This window comes from Artemia sp. Qi Xiang Cuo, unplaced genomic scaffold (assembly GCF_049724085.1).
Source record: "Artemia sp. Qi Xiang Cuo unplaced genomic scaffold, ASM4972408v1 HiC_scaffold_23, whole genome shotgun sequence".
In the NCBI taxonomy this organism is placed as follows: Eukaryota; Metazoa; Arthropoda; class Branchiopoda; order Anostraca; family Artemiidae; genus Artemia; species Artemia sp. Qi Xiang Cuo.
This window is the reverse complement of record NW_028297432.1, coordinates 6,012,526-6,034,196: the sequence shown is the minus strand read 5'-3', so window position 1 is coordinate 6,034,196 and position 21,671 is coordinate 6,012,526. Positions and strand designations below refer to the sequence as shown.

General features: G+C 34.5%; 1 long non-coding RNA gene across 1 annotated transcript; it reads right to left on the bottom strand.

Moving 5' to 3' along the window:
- Positions 1–18,294: 18,294 nt before the first annotated feature.
- On the bottom strand, positions 18,295–19,874 carry LOC148938993 (uncharacterized). The gene is made up of 2 exons (XR_016143584.1): positions 19,839–19,874; positions 18,295–18,536 (listed from the first exon to the last, which is right to left on the bottom strand). It is a non-coding gene; the product is annotated as an uncharacterized LOC148938993 (long non-coding RNA).
- Between the last annotated feature and the right edge of the window lie 1,797 nt (positions 19,875–21,671).

The following is a 21,671-nucleotide window of genomic DNA, read 5'->3' as shown; positions in this document are numbered from 1 at the left end:
TTATTATCATGCCGTCTAGCTGCATCTTCCAGATCCTCGGCAATTTTATCCAAGGTCTCCACTTCACACCTCCTGAGTTCATATTTTATGCTTTCTCCACTTTCATTACATTTTTTATTTTCATATGATCTATTGGAAGTGCTCTGTTTTATACAGCTCATAAGGATAGATATAACTTTACAAATCTCACGAATAGCTCAGGGATAGATTTTTGTTTGTTCCGTTTAGAAACTACTATAAAAAAAAGCCGAAGTAAAGCTTATTGCATATCATTATATACCAGAACTCTAGTGTCTAGGCCCTGGGATGTCTTCTTCATAGCTTCACATGTCTGATAGCTGGAAACCAGGCACTAGAAAGGCCCTCTACCCCCCCCTCCTCGCCCAAAAAACAAAGCTAAAAAACTTTCAAGCAAGTTTGCTTCCTCTATTGGATATCCTGGAGGCAAGTAGTTAATCTTCCTCCAAATCATAAAGCATCCTTTCACCTTAAACAGAAATTTCTATTGTTTGTGTAGAGCTGGTAAGATTTTTCTGCATCCTCCTCCATAAAATTACATTGTAAGTGCCTTGGAAGCCTAATGTGAATTTGTCTCCTAACCATTGCACTTATAAAAAAAAATTCCATAAATTTTAGATTGAAGGGGATGTAAAACCAGAACCCATCGGAAGCAATTTTAAAAGCTTCTGGACTGTATGGAATGAACATAGTATATGTAGTATTTACTTACCGGTATTTTAAATTCAGCCACTTTCTGTTTATATTTTTCTTCCTCATGGTTTTTTTTCCTCATGGTTTTTTTCTTCCTCAAAGGTTTTTTTTACAGTTTTTATCCGAAAGTCATAATGATATACAGGACAGAGTCCATTCAAAATTGTGGGCTTTCTTTCTATTGGCTGACAAAATAACGCTACCAAGCGGGAAACAGTGGGAAAATAAAGTAAAAATCGACTAATTTTTTTATTTTATTTTTTTGCTTTTGTATTTAGTTTGGTTTGTGATAGACATCAGACACTTTCTGTAATCATTATAGATTATAAAATCTGCAAACTGTCCAAAATTCTAGCCTTTGGAGCAGATTTCATGCCTTATAGCAAGAAAATAATGAAAACTAAAAATAATTTTTTGCACCTTAAAAAAAAATTAATAATTCTGTAACCAACATTTTTTTTAATACCAGTAGAATCAACTGAAAAAATGTCTACTTTTATTTCCCATCTACTAAATTTTTATTCAACAAACTAAAATAACTTGTTTTCTTGTTTTCGACAAAAGATAACAAATATATAGAAAAAGTGAAACCAACATTATTTTTCTTTCTAACTCGGGAGTCGTCAAAAAAAAAAATCAGCGCAAAATCACTTAAATCGCAGCAGTTTTTCCCGATTTCTTAGCATATGAAAAATAGCATTAGCCACTAAAAAAGACGATTAGCCTTAATAGGATTTTGTGTGCCAAAGCAATTTTGTATCTATTACAGAGTATGTATTTTGACCTTATAATTGGATAATTATAATAGATTTACTGTGTGTTCTTCCCATTCAAAACTTTACCTAATTAAAGTCTTTGGGGTGGGGGCGACATAGTTGGTAGAAGGAAGAAAACTTTAGTGTAGACAGTAGGAGAGGGGGAGGGTGATGTTGGAGACTCATTCAATACGGGGCGGAACTTCACTTATCTCCTCCGTTCCCGATTTAGGATTTAGACAGACTCATTGGGCTGTAGAATGTTGGACCGTTTGAATTGTGGAAGACGTTAAAATACTCAAAAATACTTTATATTTTCAGTTATTGCAGGATTTATTTCATAGACTTTGGAATGATGAGCCCCCTCGCCCATCATTTGGATGAGCCTCAACTCATAATATGCAATTTTGATCAATTGTTCCGTGTTATGTGCATATATTATTCTATATATGTTATTTTGACTTATAATTTTATCGCATTGCGTTCATTTTTAAGGCTTGAGATAAAAACTGAAACCTTAGCGGAGACAGTGGTGTGGGGAAGTCTCCCCCTTTATGCATAATTGAGCAGCCACAGAGAAAGTAATATAAAGGAAATTAATCTGTCTTTTGAAAATGTCTTTTTTCAAAAGACACGAACAAAATCGTCTAAAGGAACCTGATGTGCTATCTCTGACATTTATGTTTATTCTTTATTCCCGTTACTTTCAGATTTAAAATTTAGAATATTGTAGAATGGGTTTAGTCGTCCCCTCCCTCAATAATCCACATTTGGAAAACCCACCACTGGGAAATTCCTTGCCCCTCAAAGAACATTTTCTTTTCCTGCTGATAATTCCTCCGCGTTAAATTCCACCCAGCAGAAATTTCCCAGTCGTGGAATACGCTCCCCCAAACATATTCCCCTCAGATAATTTCGGATATTCATGAAACCGTAGGCTAAAATTTCAACTCCACTTTTTATGTCAGAAGCAATGCTATAGCATTATCTGAGTAAAGAGCCGTAAGGGTTCCATGAATTGACACTTATATATTTTCCCATGGGCACTTTATGTGGAAGAGGTGGTCACATAAACTTTGGAACGAAGTTCATTGAATTACAAATTAAAATTTATAGTGCCCTTACACCAGGGGCAGATCCAGGATTTTTTAGGGGAAGGGGCAAAGTAGGTTGATCCGGTAAACTTGTGCTAGGAGCAAGTTTAATTAACGAAATCTTGCGTTAATTAAGTAAATTACATTACTTTAGACTACGTTATGGGGGGCCTCTTCCCTCACTTGGATCCACCACTGCCTTACATTCTCTGTTTCTTTCCTTTTTAGGGAGGAGAACAGATGCCTAATAGGTGTGTATTAATACCAAAACATTCTAACTCTCATTGGGCCTTCAGGTATAAACAGAATTAGTTCAAAAGGAGGAGTGGGGGAAAGGCGGGGGTAGGGGGGGGGTATTTGCCCTTCAATCGATTTTGACTCGTAAGAGCTGGACTAGAACTTCCATTTTCCAATCAAATGAGCCCTCTCTGAAGTTTATACGAGAATCCCTTCCTGCCCCCAGGCCCTGGGGGGTTTTGTCGACGCCAGAGTTTTGTTACTTAACCTTTCAACTATTTTTAACAAAATTTTTATCTGATGCATTTAGGGCGTGGAGGAGGCGGGGCTAGTTACCCTCCAATCTCTTTTGACTCTTAAAAAGTGAATAAGAACTTTCAATTTCAAATCAAATGAGCCTTCTCTAAAGTTTATACGAGTATCCCTTCCATAAAAAATAATATGAAAGATTCGGAGAATCCTAAAAATACAACCATTGCTCTGAGGGCTGTGGGGGAGTTGTCATCCTGAATGACCTAATTTCCAGACCTTCAAGCTACGTTGAACAAAATGGTTATCTCAAAATTTTGATTGGATGTGTTTAGGGATAAAGTGAATCTGAGAGGGGGGTTAGTTGCCCTCAAGTCACTTTCGACTATTAAAAAGGGAACTAGCCCTTGGAATTTCCAATCGATTAAGCCTTTTTTGAAGTTTCTGCACACTGCTTTCTATAAAAACCTTATATGCCACCAGGGTACAACTTAAAACACTTGCTTTGAGGGTTGTGGGGGAGTGTCATCCTCAAAAACATGTTTTCTATCTGAAAATCAACTACGCTGAAAAAAATGACTATCTCAAAATTTTGATTGGATGTTTTTGGGGGAATGATGGGCGTGGGGGAGGGGGCTGGTTGCCCTCCAATCACTTTCAACTATAAAATGGGCACTAGCCCTATAAATTTCTAATCAAATGAGCCTTTTTCGAAGTTTCTCAGACAATGCCTTCTACAAAAACCTTATATGCCCCCAGGGCATAACTTAAAACCCTTGCCCTGAGGATTTTGGGGAATTGTCCTCCTCAAAAACATATTTTCTATGTGAAAATCAAATATGCTGAACAAAATGGCTATCTCAAATTTTGATTGGATGTGTTATGTGGAATGATGGGCGTGGGGGGGCTCGTTTCCCTCCTATCACTTTTGACTATTAAAAAGGGCACTATCCCTTTGAATTTCCTGTTGAATGAGCCTTTTTTGAAGTTTCCACGACAACACCTTCTATAAAAACCTAACATACCCCCAGGGCATAACTTGAAACCCTTACCCTGAGGGTTGTGATGGAGTTTCCTCCTTAAAAATATATTTTCTATCTGGAAATCAACTATGCTGAACAAAAAGGCTATCTCAATATTTTTATTGGATGTTTTTGGGGAATGATGGGCGTTGGGGGGCTGGTTGCCCTCCAATCATTTTAGACTATTAAATGGGCACTAGAACTCTCGGTTTCCAATCGAATGAGCCCCCTTTGAAGTTTCTACGACGATCCTTTCCATATGAAATGCCTCTGGGATAAAAATAATAATAATAAAATATTGGAGCCGCATGGCCTTTACTATAGGCAACGCTACTGCGTTACCTCTGATTTATATGCGTAATAGGCCTTCTTTTTCAGTGTGAAATCACTTTGATCAGATGCTGAACAAAGTTCAGCATCTGAACTTTGTTCTAATTTCCCGACAACTTTTAAGATAAATATGCTTGATGATTCAGCAACATTTAATAAGCTTTAAAATATTTAGTATGTAGTTACGTAACTGTACTTACGTACGAACTGAAGCACATACATTAAAGTGCCTACGCAATACTTGACAGTGCCGATGGTGGGGGATTGTGGATCGTAGAAATAAGGGCTGTGTCCGAAAGATGCAGTTAGCAAAAATCCAGCACAAAATCCAATGAAATATCCAACGTTGATTGTCCGAAAGCTAATGTGCTAGATGAACTAGATCTATCTTCTGCAAACTGGCTGTATAAATGGCTGTCTAATAAAATGTATAAATGGCTGTCTAATAAAATGGCTGTCTCAAAATTTTGATTGGATGTGTTTAGGGATAAAGTGAATCTGAGAGGGGGGCTAGTTGCCCTCCAATCACTTTCGACTATTAAAAAGGGCACTAGTCCTTTGAATTTCCAATCGAATAAGCCTTTTTTGAAGTTTCTACGACACTGCTTTCTATAAAAATCTTATATGCCCCCAAGGAATAGCTTACAACCCTTGCCTTGAGGGGTGTGGGGGAGTGTCCTCCTCAAAAACATGTTTTCTATCTGAAAATCAACTACGCTGAAAAAAATGTCTATCTCAAAATTTTGATTGGATGTGTTTGGGGAAATGATGGGCGTGGGGGGGGGGGGGGGGGCTGGTTGCCCTCCAATCACTTTCGACTATAAAATGGGCACTAGCCCTATAAATTTCTAATCAAATGAGCCTTTTTCGAAGTTTCTCAGACAATGCCTTCTACAAAAACCTTATATGCCCCCAGGGCATAACTTAAAACCCTTGCCCTGAGGATTTTGGGGAATTGTCCTCCTCAAAAACATATTTTCTATGTGAAAATCAAATATGCTGAACAAAATGGCTATCTCAAATTTTGATTGGATGTGTTATGTGGAATGATGGGCGTGGGGGGGCTCGTTTCCCTCCTATCACTTTTGACTATTAAAAAGGGCACTATCCCTTTGAATTTCCTGTTGAATGAGCCTTTTTTGAAGTTTCCACGACAACACCTTCTATAAAAACCTAACATACCCCCAGGGCATAACTTGAAACCCTTACCCTGAGGGTTGTGATGGAGTTTCCTCCTTAAAAATATATTTTCTATCTGGAAATCAACTATGCTGAACAAAAAGGCTATCTCAATATTTTTATTGGATGTTTTTGGGGGAATGATGGGCGTTGGGGGGCTGGTTGCCCTCCAATCATTTTAGACTATTAAATGGGCACTAGAACTCTCGGTTTCCAATCGAATGAGCCCCCTTTGAAGTTTCTACGACGATCCTTTCCATATGAAATGCCTCTGGGATAAAAAAATAATAATAATAAAATATTGGAGCCGCATGGCCTTTACTATAGGCAACGCTACTGCGTTACCTCTGATTTATATGCGTAATAGGCCTTCTTTTTCAGTGTGAAATCACTTTGATCAGATGCTGAACAAAGTTCAGCATCTGAACTTTGTTCTAATTTCCCGACAACTTTTAAGAAGCTCGAGATAAATATGCTTGATGATTCAGCAACATTTAATAAGCTTTAAAATATTTAGTATGTAGTTACGTAACTGTACTTACGTACGAACTGAAGCACATACATTAAAGTGCCTACGCAATTTTTGACAGTGCCGATGGTGGGGGATTGTGGATCGTAGAAATAAGGGCTGTGTCCGAAAGATGCAGTTAGCAAAAATCCAGCACAAAATCCAATGAAATATCCAACGTTGATTGTCCGAAAGCTAATGTGCTAGATCTTCTGCAAACTGAAGGAGATTGATTGGGAAGAAGTAGTGAAATTAATTGTTCTTTTTTCTGGACTAGCTAAATAATAAGAGTAGGCTTATACAATTTGATTATTCATTCAACAAGCCTTTTTTTTTACTCAATTGATTTAGGTATATGAAACTTCCAGAGGTAAATTTGCAGTTGCCAACATAATTTAGATAGGATGAAAGTAAATATATCACTTTGTCTTTTCTAGATAAATTCTAGGTTAGGTTAAAATTCTAGATACTGGAATTTTGAAAAAATGACTATACTTTCATTTTCAGTATACTTCTCTCTGGTTTTAGTTTAGAAGATGCAATCTTTGTTATTTGAGTAGATTTTGGTAAAACTATGGACTAGCTACTCTTTGCTATCTTAGAAAGAGGTTATGTTCTAAAGCCCCTACCACTCAAGTTGTTCATTCATTGATGCATTAGCCTATAGAACCATCTTTGGTAAAATTCTACTTTAGCTACTTTTGGCTATCTTGGGAAGGGGTTAGGTTAAGAAAATGAGACTTTCAGGGATGGGTCTACAGGCTAAAGTATGTCCCGGGAAGGTATTTTGAAGTACCTACCTCCACTCCTTCTCCCTCTAAAGGGTCATGAAATTTGCCTACATGACAGGTCTATACCCATTGAAATTTTGACAAAACAACATTTTACCTTAATTTTTAGTTATCAGTTTCTTTTTCTCTGGCTTTAGCTCTGAAAATGCAATTTCAAATATTTGATCAGAATTTTAAGAGATATAAATAGTTTATTTCAAAAATTTAGGAAATTTATTTGCATATCTTTAAAACCTTATAAATTGGGATTGAGCAAAGTTGTGAAGCTGAAAACAATTTTGTTGTACTTCATTTAAGCAGAAGATCTATTTTGCTAGGTTTTACTTCTATAACTCACATATTTTTAAAGGTCATCAAAGGTCAGGACCGTCTAGAGGGAGAAGGAGTGGAGGTGGGTACTTCAAAATATCTTCCCAGGACATACTTTAGCCTGTAGACCTATCCCTGAAAGTTTCATTTTCTTAACCTAACCCCTTTCCAAGATAGTCAAAAGTAGCTAAAGTAGAATTTTACCCCATCTTTCTTTTGTTAGCTTCTTTCCACTTAGTGTGAGACAAGACAAAGAGAAGTAAGAGAAAAGGTAGAAAATATATAATTTGGCCTATTTTTTTGCACATTGGGGGGGGGGGGGGTAAGAGTAAAGTATTTGGACAGTGTGAAGTTAGAAAACAATTCTTACTAGGCCTACATATTATGCACAATAAATGTACCAAACACATTAGCCATGCAGACCTGCTATACTTTACCCCCCTCCCTAATGTGAAAATATGTAGCCCAAATTTGTTTCTAAAGCAGTATATTTTTATCTTACTTTGATATATTTCCTTACAACTGAGCATCAGAGAAACATATTAGAAGAACATTAGGTAGAGGAAATATCATTCAAGTGACAAAGCATACTCCAGGAATGTAGTCCTATTGCCAAGTTACTGGGCTGGAACCCTCCTGGTTTATAAGTAAAAAAAAATTGCCTACTTGACACACCATTCAAATTTTGAAAAAATATCATATATCTCAATTTTCATTTTATTTCTCCTGTTTTTTTTTTAAATTGCAATTCCTGTTATTTGACTTTCCCTGTACTTTGCTTTAGCTGAAGAGTAATTTTAAAAGGTTTCACTTTTAGGGAAGGTGCCCAGTGGATATTCTTAAAAAAAATTACATTCTATAGAATGTAAAAATAATATCCAACTACACTTAGTATCAAGATAAAATATCATGCTAGACAGATAATAACATTTTTAAGACTCTTACACCTTTACCTACCTAGCTGAATATTTGACTGTCTATGCAATATACAGAATATCTACCTAGTTGGGTGTAATGTAGCTTAGTATTTCTGATATATATCCAACTAGGCAGATAAGAAGATTCTCTAAGCAGTTTGGGGTTTATATCCAACTAGCCAGATAAATTGTTTCTCTAAGGCATAGAGAATATCTACCTAGTTGGATAATAATGTTGCTTAGTGTTTCTGATATATATCTAACTAGGCAGATAAATTGTTTCTCTTTGGCACAGCATGAACATCTAACTAGGTGGATAATACCAAGTCTTAACACTCCTGATAGGCTAGGCTATATATCCAACTAGGAGGATAGTAAATTCTATTAGGCTATGCAGTTTTGGGATAATATCCAACTAGCCAGATAAATTGTTACTCTTAGCCAGAGACAATAGCTATCTACCTAGTTGGATAATAATCTTCCCTAGCGTTTCTGATACATATCCAACTAGCCAGATAAAAAGATTTTCTAAGCAGTTTGGGTTAAATGTCCAACTAGCCAGATGATTTTTTTCTCTCAGGTACAGCATGGACATCTAACTAGGTGGATAATACAAAGTCTTAACACTCCTGATATATATCCAATTGGAGGATAAGTAAATTCCATTAGGCTATGCAGTTTTGGGATAATATCCAACTAGCCAGAGAAATCGTTTCTCTTACGCACAGCAAGAATATTTAACTAGGTGGATAATTCTGAGTCTTAGATCTTCTTATATATCTACCAAGTTAGACGTTCATTCTATTTCTAATAGAAAACAATTTCCGACCAGTTAGATATTATAACTAGTTTGTATGAAGAATTTAATTATCTGTCTAGTTACATATATATCAGAAGAATTAAGTTAAAGTATTATCCACCTAGTTAGAGATATTAAGTTGGCTCTTATGCTTTATTGTATTTGGCTAGCAAGCTAAAGCTATTTTTCTTTAAAATTTTAATTATTTTCCTAGTTGGATAATTTCTTATTTGCTTAAAAGGATTTTTAGATAGCTAACTAGTTGGATAATTTTGGCAATAACTAAGTGTGGTTGGATATTATTTTTACATTCTATAGAATAAAATTTTTTAGATATTATCCATTGGGTATACTCCCCTTTCTGAATATAATAATCACTTTTTTTGCAAATTCAATTTTGAGCCCTAACCTATCACAAGGTGGAAAAAAAATTCAAATCAAAATCTCCATTTTACCATCCACCATGTTTCTTCTGTCAGCTTTGATATTTTTTTTGCATTTAGGCAGAACAGCAGTTTTAAGTGGCCTAACAGAATAAGAAGAAAATATGGTAGAACTTGTTTGAATTTGTTATATTCAACTTGTTCAAGACAAATAAATGTTAGTTAATTATATAACTTTTACAAAATGTTTGTGTGATGAAATAGTAAGTTTGAAATCAATATTTTAACCATTTTTTATACCCAACAACTTTTGAAAGTGTCAATTTTGAGGGTCCAAAAAGGGCTGAAAATTTGTTTGCAAGAAAAGTAATTATTATATTCAGAGAAAAGGTATTGAGTGGTATGTTCACTTTATTTGTAGGTCAATAATATGGACTGCTCTATATTTACCAGTACTTAAAAGTACCTTTCCATGATAAACATTATTCTGTAGATTCATTCTAGAAAGTTTCATTTCCCTAGCCTACCCCCTTTCCAAGATAGCAAAAAGTTGCTCATCTAGAATATTTCCAGGGTATCAAAGGTCAGTGCATTTTGGAAAGAAATAGGTGCTTAGGTTTCTTCTGATGAGATTGGTAAGGCTCTTGATAAATCCCTGAGAATTGAATTGACCTAACTCAGCTACTTTGTAAGATTGTCAAATTATAATTCATTGCCAAATGTAATATTTTTAACAAAACAATTGTATCCCGTCTGTCCATCAATCACTGGTTATAGCACCAAGTTATACAAAATTTTACTCCATTTCCTTATTTATAGTAATTCTGCTTTCATGCAAAGAAAGTGAATCCTGTTTTCATGAGATAAAAGCATAAAGAAGAATAAATAATAGACCTTGTCCAATTACTGGTAATTTTAACTTGTTTTGAAAAGGAGTTATTTCCACGTCAGTAATGCAATTGTTATTTGTATTAATTCTCAATGGTGAGCTTTCAGCAGACCTGGCCAGTGTTCCAAGTGGTGGGGATTGATCTACAAATCACTAACAAGAATTTTTATATCCCCAATAATGACTGCTCATTGCTGTTATGATTGATAAGACACTAAAAACTTTAATGTCAGCTGCAATAAGGCTTGGATGAAGATCATTAGATAATGAAAGAAAGAAAATCTCCCATACGAGATCTCCCATACAACAAGAGACTGGAACGCATGCAGCTGCCAACACTCGTCTTCAGATGCCGCCGTGGTGATATGATGCTGACCTGCAAGTATAACGCACAACCAAATAACCCCCTCTTTACCAAACATTCAAGTCAGCACCAGACAAGAGGACACTCACATAAGCTGTCAAAACGTTTTGTTAAAACTCAAACATGGCAACACTTCTTCTCTGAGCCTGTTGTCAACAATTGGAATAGCCTTCAAGCTGAAATGGCAACTGCACCTACTGCTGCGCCTTTCAAGTCCAGACTTGACAAGGAATGGAATAACAAGCCATGAAAATATGAGTGGGACTGTCCGTCCCACTCAACTACTGGCTGATGCCAACTTTATCATAATGAGTGTCTTGCTAGGAGGCTGATGCCACTTGTCATACCCAACCATCTTGCATACTTGATCCAAAGTTGCTGTTGTGCAGTGGTGTCAGCTCTATACCACTGAGAATAGTCTTTACAGGCCATACCAATCTTGTGGCCACCGATACCGAGTGGGCTTAAATTGCATCTCTCCAGCAGACCTCTCCTATGGGGTGTGACTGGGCCCTAACAGAGTGATAAATTTTTTTTAGCCATCATTGACCTGGAGCACAACAGATCCAGTATGGACCTTAATTTGCTCCAAAGTGCGAATTAAGGTAATTAAGGTAATAGTTGGCTAATTACTTTCTTTTCCTTAATAAATATGTAGCTAATGCTTTGAAAATATGCAGGAGTTTCTTTTGGGGGAGGGATCATCCTTTGGTAAGAGTGATTTAAGACAACCTCTGCAGTGATATCTGTTAAGTAAAACAATGGAGTTCTGAAGAGGATTTTAGGAAGGGCTAAACCCAAGGATTTGTGTGTTGATGCTAACATAAGAGTAATCAAATAGGACATGTATCTCTTAATTTTTTGAAAATATTTGATATTGGTGTTCTTTCAATATGTTCAAATTAATACTTTAAACATGCATCAACTTGTGGGATTACAAGTATCATCATCATTAAAATTTTAGACAAATCTAATTGAAACAATGGCTGTGTACTTTGTTTCATACTGATAATTTTAAAATTTTTAATGTACATCTAGTTGAATATTTTACCCCAAAAGAAATCTCAAGGGATCCATCTAATTTAAATTGCAAATTTTATCAATTTTGAATGTTGTACTTTACATTAATTTACACTTAGGAGCAAATTAAGATCCATAATTTACTAACAACTACTTAAGAAAGAGTTCTAACTCAAAAATAATTTGTTCATAACTCTATTACAGTGGATGAGGAGGAGATCATCAGTATTCTACATATTGTTTCATCATACTTGCAACAAATGTTAATGCTTCCTGAAATAATCGAAAACCATCTTCAGCAATAAGATAGTCTGATTTCTGCACTAGAATGGAGTGGCTGTAGCTATTTTGCAGAGGTAAAAATTTGGATAAATTTTTGAAACTATAAAATGTGTTTTTAAAAATATGGTGAGGCATGAGGTTGCCCCACTCATTGGATCCATTTTTAAACAGCACCCCCCACAAAGTGTTATTCCTAGATGAAGCACATTCTCATGCTTCTTGAAATAATAGAAAACCATCTCCAGCAACAGTATAGTCTGATTTCTGCACTGGAATGGAGTAGCTGTAGCTACTTTGCAGAGGTAAAAATTTGGATAAATTTTAAAAAATCTGGGGAGGCATGGACTCACATCCATTGGCACTACTAATATAGGCAACCCCAAAGATAGTGCCATCACTACAAGCATCTCTGTGATAGACACTGAAAAAATATATAGAAATTGAGACCATATAGTTGTTCTTGCCAGTAGCTATTGGCAAGAGTAGAGTTGCCTATTTATTTCTTTTTTTTTTTTCTCACAGTCTAATCTAAATTGCCTTGTCTTATGCTAGATATTTTCTAAAAATCAATTTAAAGTATCATTTAGGAAGCCTATTCCTGCAATATACTCTAGATTCATTAAACTTGGAATTTTTTTACTGGCAATAAGCCTTATGCCTATTTATTCTGGGAAGCTTTTTCTTGATGCTGACCCATATGGTCTTGAGACCAAATAGTTGTTCTGGCCAATAGCTATTGGCAAACCATATAGCTGTTCTTGCCAATAACTATTGGCAAGAGTAGCCTATTGCTTTCTTATTCTTTTACAATCTTATCTAAGTTGTCTTGTTTTATGCTAGAAATTTTCTGAAAATCTATTTAAAGTACCAGTTGGAAACTTTTTCTTGCATTATACTTTAGATTCACTAAACTTAGATTATCAGCAAGAGTAGAGTAGACTATTGCTTTCTTATTCTTTTTACAGTCTAATCTAAGTTTGCCTTTTTTTATGCTAGAAATTTTCAGAAAATTTATTTAAATTACCATTTTTGAAACTTATTCTTGCAATATACTCTAGATTCATTAAACTTGTATTTTTTTTTTTTTTTACACGCAACAATCCCCATTTTTTCTGGCAAGCTTTTTCTTGATGTGGATCCATATGATATTGACACCATACGGTTGTTCTTGCCAATAACTATTGACAAATGTAGAGTAGCCTATTGATTTCTTATTCTTTTTACAGTTTAATCTAAGTTGCCTTGGTTTATGCTAGAAATTTTCTAAAAATTTATATAAATTACCTTTTTTGAAACTTATTCTTGCAATATACTCAAGATTCATTAAACTTAGCATTTTATTTTCCTGGCAAGGATCGTATTTTTTCTGGCAAGCTTTTCTCATTATGAAACCATATGGTCTTGACACCATATAGTTGTTCTTGCCAGTAGCTATTGGCAACAGTAGATTAGTCTATTAATTTTGTCTCATTTTTACAGTATAATATAAAGAGCCTTGTTTTATACTTGAAAATGATTTTTTTTTCAGCACCCACATGTGTATTGTGACATTAAAATGACTACAAATATGTTTACTTTCTTTGATAAACCTGAGTTGTTCAGTAGCCATTTTAGGATCTCCCTTCCTGCATTTGGTGTTCTTCTCCAATTGACTGAGAACCATAAATTACAAGGCTGGTCAGATGAGGTTGAGTGGTGTGTGCTACTTGCCTGGTTAGCTACAGGTGCCTCTTACAGGATGGTTGGACTTGCTTCAGGTATACCAAGACAGAGTGTTTGTGATATTGTGCACAGAAAAATCAGTGTATTGCTTTCCCTCTGTAAGCATGTTATCAAGGTGCCTACTGGGGCTGAAGTAAATTTGATTGGAGAAAATTTTGCTAAAAAAGCAAGATCTAGTGTTTTTTTTATGTGCTGCTGGTGCCATTGATGGTACACATATAAATTGTCATGTGCAATCAGACCAAAAGGTTCCCCACATTAACCACAAAAAGCAAACAAGTATCCAATTACAGGCTGTCTGTGATGCAGACAAGACATTCTTGAATGTCTTTGTTGGATATCCAGGATCTGTCCATGATGCAAGGGTACTAAGAAATTCAGATTTGTTTAAGGATTCATTGTACCCTCCCCAGGGACATTTCCTGCTTGGGGACTCCGGTTACCCTTGCCTGGTAAATCCTATATCCTTAATAACACCCTTCAGAGGACCAGAAGCAGCAGGTGATTCTTTAAAGAAAAATTTTAATACTGCATTGTCAAAGGCCCGGGTCTGCATAGAAATTGCCTTTGGTCTGTTAAAAGCTAGATGGAGATCCATTTTTGACAAAGACTTATCAGTAAAAACACGCAATGTGAGTAAAGTAGCTATGTACTGTTGTATCCTACATAATGTTTGTGTAACTAACCCAGGTGACTGGTCAAATTTTGATGTAAGTACTAGTACTGAATCGAATCTTCACTCTAGGAGCAGAGTAGATTACAATGATGAAGCAGCTGGTGTGGAATGCAGAAATGAATTATTTGCTCAGTTTTTGACTCAAAGAACAAGGAGTAATTTCACGCCAGTTCTAAGCACTGACCACATCTACTTTGGATAACCATGGAAATTTGATGCACATGTGGTCAAATGTTTTTATTATTTTTTAATTACAAAATGTATATAGATTAAAAGTTTTTTTACAGTTTTCATCAAATATAATATTATATGGATAAAAAACAAGGCTCATTCAAGAAAGGTTACAAAAGGTCAAAAGGAAACTAATGTTTCAGTCATATGGAACTAATACTTTTACTACTTCCCCTTTTTTTTGGGAACTAATATTTTGTTTTCCATGTTTCCTAGTGTATAAGATCAAAATTTGTCCAAAAAATTAGGGATACAATTTTAGAGCAATCAAAAAAATTGTCGTGGACCTTTTATCCTCATTTTCGAGGCGAGGGAGGGGGGGGAAGAACTTACGTATACAATCTCGTTAATTTTTTAAAATTTAGTTATAAATATATGAGAAGGATTAAAAACTTAACCTAGCTCAAATCTACCCTAAGCTGTCATCATCAAAACCTTCCTAGGTGCCTGCCAAATCTTAAGTTACTGGGATAATTATTGTTACATTACTTTTTCCAGGTTTTTTGCTTTTCAGGTTTTATAAGTTAATTTTTAGGCAAAATAAGGTATTATGTTATTGTTATTATGCAGCTTTCTAAAGTTAATTTCAATTTACTTAAAAGCTTGAAAGAAGAAGAAGAAGAAAGCTTTCAAAGAGTCTTCTGCATTAAATTCAGATAAAAAGCTGCTGGTGATAATATCTGTATACTACATCATCACAATTTCACGAAACTGAAATATAATTTGACCTTTAATGAAAACAAAATGTATTTTATTTCTCGTTTTTAACTTCAGTAAATTACAAATGGGTTTCTGGTCCTTAGAACGTATAAAGGGGGAGGGGGTAGCTCTATTCCTCTTAGATTCTGCTTTTTTTAGTTCTACTCAGTTATTTATTTGTAATTTCTGTTTGTCTTCAGTTTCATTTATTTGTTGATGGAACTAAATGGTCATTTCATGCTTTAATTTTTTTATTCTATTTCTGCTAATTTTTAATATATATTATGTTTCATGTAGATATTATTTAATGCAGCTCTTTCCTTTTATTTTGAAGATTTTTTTTTTGTGAAAAAAATTTTTTGTATTAAATTTTTTTGTTTTCCCCAATTGATAACTAAAGAGAAAGTTGCAATATAATAAATTCTTTGAGGGATGAACCTACCCACCTGTAAGTCAAATCTTCTTCTATCACGTAGACCTTGTATGTTTGTAAACACTGTGATGACAAACAATTAGTATCATTCTGTTTCCTATTCTACATTGTTTCCAAATATAATGTTTATTATCATGACGACTGTGTCTTAGCTCTTCTAGTTTGGTCAGATGTAAACCTAGCTTAGACACAAAAGACTGTTGACTTTTTCTTTTTACTAAATTGTAATCATTTCAGATTCTGAACCAACTGTTGATGAGAAACGAGTACAAAAGTAATGGAAAAAAATAAAGTAAAGTTTTGTATAGAGTGCTGGTCCCATTAAGGGGAGGGGACAGCTGGGATTGGGTTACTATGGCAGCAACAATTGTATTTTGATGTGGTGTTTGAAGCAGCATTGTTTTACTGTAGTGTCTGCTAAAGAAGTTTTATGCAATATGTATAAAAAAAAATCATTGAAAAATCTGACTTAAAAACGTTCACTTATATTTTGTGTATATTTCACTTATATTTACTGTGTGTACATTATATTTTATATTAAAAAGTTCACTGTTTCCAAATATAATGGTTATTACCATGACAATTGTCTGAGCTCTTCTAGCTGGGTCAGATGTCGACCTAGCTTACACACAGTACATTGTTGACTTTGTCTTTATTAAATTGTCATCCTTTCACATTCTGAACCAACTGTTGATGAGAAATGAGTACAGAAGTAATGGAAAACAAAAATATAGTGACGTTTTTTATAGAGTGCTGGTCCCATTAAGCGGAGGGGACAGCTGGGATTAAATTACTATGGCAACAACAATTGTATTTTGATGTGGTGTTTGAAGCAGCACTTTTTTTTACTGTAGTGTCTGCAAAAGAAGTCTTATGCAATATGTATAAAAAAAATCATTGAAAAATAAGGCCTTAAAAAAGTTCACTTATATTTTTACAAAAAAGTTAATTAATTAAAAAAAACTAGCTTAAAAAATCCATTTTTTTTCCATAACTCCAACCAGCTGTTCAAGGAGCTGAGTTGGGGATCTGGAAGTTTCTACAAAAGCAATACAGGCCTCTTTGAGATGATGGTTTGAATCTTTGAGTTGTTCCAAAACTTCCTGTTGAAATGTTTTTTTTTTTTTGTCTCCCAGTGTTGGATTTCTTGGTCTGTCTGATGAAGCATGGGAGCCACTAGGACTAGGAGAGGAATCAGCCTGGTAAAATAAGATAGTCTTATAATTTTTTTAAATGTCTATCACAAACCCAAATGGGCACAAGTCGCACTATATGGTAAACAAAAAAAAAAAAATAAAGGAAATATAAGAATAAAAGTGTCATAACAGTGAAAAACTTGGAGAACTAATCTACAAAACACAATTTAATTAGAAAAATAACTAAATTTGTAAACTTAACATTTTTTAGGTAAAAAGGAGGTGGGATACACATCATATATTTAACATGCTTACTATGCTGCCCAGATTGGCTCAAGATACAAGAGACTTTAACCCTCATTGAAAATAATTCTTAGGCAGTTTTTTTTTTTTTTTTTACATTGACTCTATTCTTTCTAACAATTCATTGGAGATACCAGGATGCCAAACAGAACTGGTACATTCCAGGATTAGGTATATCTTAGGCATAGTTGTCATATTGTTAGTAGCAGCTTAATCTGGTATTTGTTCCAAGATATCAATTGGGCTACTTTTTGGACTTCTGAAACAAGCTTCTATGAGTGCTAGATCAGACAGAACACCAATGTTAGTTATCATTGTAAGAAATAAAAGTAGACTTAATAGGGTTCCTTGTAGCACACCATTTTAAAATGGGAGGTGATCAGGATATACATAAAAGTATTTGATGAACTTGTTTTCTCTTAGAGATGAGACACAATGATTCTAATTAAAAAGGGGTGGAATTAAAATTCATTTTGTATCTTTTCTACCAATGCATTTTGGCTTATTAAATCAAAAGTTTTTGCAAGTCCACAACTATAATATTTAGCCAGGTATTGTTTTTTTCAGTCGTAATACATTTTTTGTTCATAAGGTGAACAAGATAGTGGTTGGTGAATGTTGAGCATAAATTTACAATTGCCATCATCTTTACTTTCATTCATCCAGCTAAAAAACTTTCATACAATTTAGAAAAAAGGAGAAAGTATAATGGGGGGGGGGGGGTATGAAAATCTTGCGTTTAACCTTTCTTTTCCACAGGAGTGTGATAACCCCTTAAGTTTAAAAAAATTGGGAAGTTACCTGGCCAGAAGCTGAATGTTTGTTGGCTCTCATCTCTCTAAAACTTTGTCTCCCAGTCTTTGATTTTGGGGTAGATGAGTCATGGGAACTGCCTGAAGAGGGGAAGAATTTAGCAGGTGACTGTGGGGGGGGCTTCTTTTTCCTTTTCATTATGTAATTCACCTTCATTGAAGGGAACAAGGGAGAGGTTCCCATTCTCAGTCTCTGTGCAGATAAGTAACCTTTTATTTTTGACTTGGATCCTATAGGGGCTTTCCTCTTCAACTTTTCTTTTCTGGGATCCTTTGCTAATTCCCCTACTTGTTGATGAACCTCCTTGGATTGTTAACCCTGAACTTGATAGTACTGATACTGGTGAAATTATGGGATTTTTGCCCATAAACTTATGGATTGCACCAAAATATGGCCAATCAATATCCAAAAATATTGCTTCTTCATCAGTAAATTTGTCAATATCATCTGTGCCAATTCCACTACCTTTTACTGGCCTTTTGAGCCCGTCTATAATTGAATTATACTTTGCTAGCAAATTCTTCTATTTTATATGAGCTACTGTCCATGGCATCTTAACAGTGTCTAGACCTAGTTCATGTATAATCACAGTATACCATGTTTGGGCAGAATTTCTTTCTTTGTTAAAATGAGCATTGTACTTTATCCTCAATGAAATAAATTCTTTAGTCTCCTCATCTGACCCTAAAAAAGAAAAAAAATAACTGCTTAAATGCATTTTTTGGTGGTCCAACACACAATTTACTGATAAATATTATTTGTTGGATTTTACAAAATTAAACCTTCTGATATCAGCTTAGAACATTCTTAAAAGTCAAATTGTTTTGTATTGCTTATCAATAGTTAATCTATAAGACTGTTAAAAACCCCTAGTTTGTCTACTGAAAGAGCAGAAATGAAGCTCACTTTGTACCCTTTCTTAATTAACTATACAGTTATGAAAGGTCGATAATCCTAAACCCTTTCCAATATAGCAAAAAGTAGCTAAACTAGAATTTTACCATAAAACTTTATTTCGAAAAAAAAATTGGAAGGAAGGATTTTATATAGAGGTAAAACCCCTCAAAAATGACATCAGTTTTGCTGTGGTCATTTTGTGGAGTTTCTGGCTCTTTCAAAAATTCTCTATTTTATTATGAAGACTTAAAAAAAAATAATAACATCCCTGAATCAGATGCAAAGACCAATTGGTATCACTGTTTTTTTTTCTCAATATTTTTTTAAACTTTCTTTTTTAAAATAATTTTTTAACTATGGTACTGCTATATATTGGATAGAAAAATGAAACTTTCATGGATAGGTATACATACTAAAGTATGTCCTGGGAACGTATTTTGAAGAACACACTCTATTTTTTCTCCTTCTAGAGTGCAGTGACCTTTGATGGCCTTTAAAAAATATTTTTGTGAGTACAAAAAAGTGTTTTTTGAAAAAAACAGCTTTATTTAGAAAAAAACCATATGGCTCAAAATTTTACTCAAATTACAGGACTTTCATTTTTAGAACTGGGACCAGAGAAAAATAAAGTGAAAACTGAACATTATGTAACCTGATCTTTGGTCAAAATTTCAATAGGTCAAGTAGGAAAATTTCTAGGACATAATTCATTAAGAAGACAAATTCATTACTGAAAACGTTTCCTAACAAAACCACTGTCCAAGACAGGAAAAAGTGACTAAACTAGGATCTTATCCTTTTGGCAACTATGAACTGTTGCCTTTTGATGTCTCATTGAGGGCTCAAAATGGAATTTGTCCCAGAAGCAATTATTGAACTATATAAGAGCATAAGAAAAGGCATTTAATTGATGCTTTGAATTTCATCCTAGCTAAACTATGTTGTAAACTACAAATACACCAATGTCTCTAACCTAGTTCAGAAGAGGGTAGGCTATTGACAAGATTGTAATAAAAAAAATAAGAGGAAGTGAAGCTTTTTAGTTCATTTTTCAAATTTCTTATATTCACTTTTATTTCCCATACTTACAAGCATGGTTCTTTCTGTCCATTTTAATTTGGTAGTTTGTAGATACCTTTAAGTTTCAATTTCATATAATAATTTCTTTTCTTCTGAAAATCCAGCTACAAAATCCTACATTTTCACTGGATTTTTGGTTAGCTGAAGTCGCTAGATTATCCAGGCAATCCAGCCAATTATCCTAGTCCGAATGAAAAATCCAAAAAAAAAATCCAGCGATTTATCCAAGATAAAACAGCTTTCGGACACAGCCAAGTAGTTTGGCTCGCTTATTAATTTGTAGGAGTGTTTTCATCTTCGGCATCTGTGTAATTTACAAATTTTGTAAAACATCAGCAACAATATTTCAAAATTCTAAAAGAATAATACCTAGAAATCGAATCCTCTAGCATCGAAGATTTCCGAGTAACAATAAGTACGAAGCCTGCATACACCGCCCTATATTTTTCAAAACTGTGCTTTGGTACAATTCTGAAATGGCTGATGGCCATTCCATGTTTCTTTTAGTAGGCCAATGAAACCTAGTGAAGTTAGGCCAATTTTGAATGTCTACTTATGAGGGGGCCAAGGCTAAATAAATACCGAATTTTAACCCCTATATATTCACCAATTCAGGGTATATAGGCCTATTTGGGTAAATTTCTACCAAATCATATTAACTTATGCATAAAGTGAATATACTACTCGATGCCTTTATTTCTGCTGATTATGAATATAGTAATCATTTGGGTAAAATTCTACTTTTGGCTATCCTGGGAAGGGGTTGGGTTAGGAAAATGTGACCTTCAGGGATGAGTCTACAGGCTAAAGGATGTCCTGGGAAGGTATTTTGAAGTACCTACCTCCACTCCTCCCTCTAAAGGGTCATGAAATCTGCCTACATGACAAGTCTATACATATTGCAATTTTGACAAAACAATATTTTACCTTATTTTCAGTTATCAGTTTCTTTTTTCTCTGGCTTTAGCTCTAAAGTGCAATTTCAGTTATTTGAGCAGAATTTTAAGACATATAAATAGTTTATTTCCAAAATTTAGGAAATGTATTTGCATATCTTTAAAACCTTATAAATTGGGATTGAGCAAAGTTGTGAAGCTGAAAACAATTTTGTTGTACTTTATTTAGCAGAAGATCAATTCTGCAAGGTTTCACTTTTATAACTTGCATATTTTTAAAGGTCATGACCCTCTAGAGGGAGAAGGAATGGAGGTAGGTGCTTCAAAATACCTTCCCTGGACATACTTTAGCCTGTAGACCCATCCCTGAAAGTTTGATTTTCCTAACATAGCCCTTTGCCAAGATAGCCAAAAGTAGCTAAAGTAGAATTATACCATTTTTTCTTATCTTTTCTATCCTATTCTTAAGTTTCATTTTCTTAACCTAACCCCTTTCTAAGATAGTCAAAAGTAGCTAAAATAGAATTTTACCATCATTTCTATTGGAAATGAATTTCAGCCCCCCCCCATATATGTCAATTCAGGGTATATATTTCTACAAACTAACTTCACCCTAAATTGGCTTAGGCCTATATAGGGGGGCTGAAATTCATTTCTGCTAGAAATGATTATTATATTTGTAATCAGCATAAAAAAAGGCATCAAATGGTGTATTCACTTTATTCCTAAATCAGTAATATGGTTTGGTAGAAATTTACCTATATTTCCACATTAGGGGGGCAAGGGGAAAGTTTAATCTTACCTCTCATTTACATCAGAAATAAAATTTACCCCCACCCCCCTAATGTACAAATATATACCCTGAATTGCTATAAATAGGGGTGGGGGTAAAATTCATTTCAAACAAAAATGATTATTATATTTGGAAAGAGCATAAAAAAAGGCA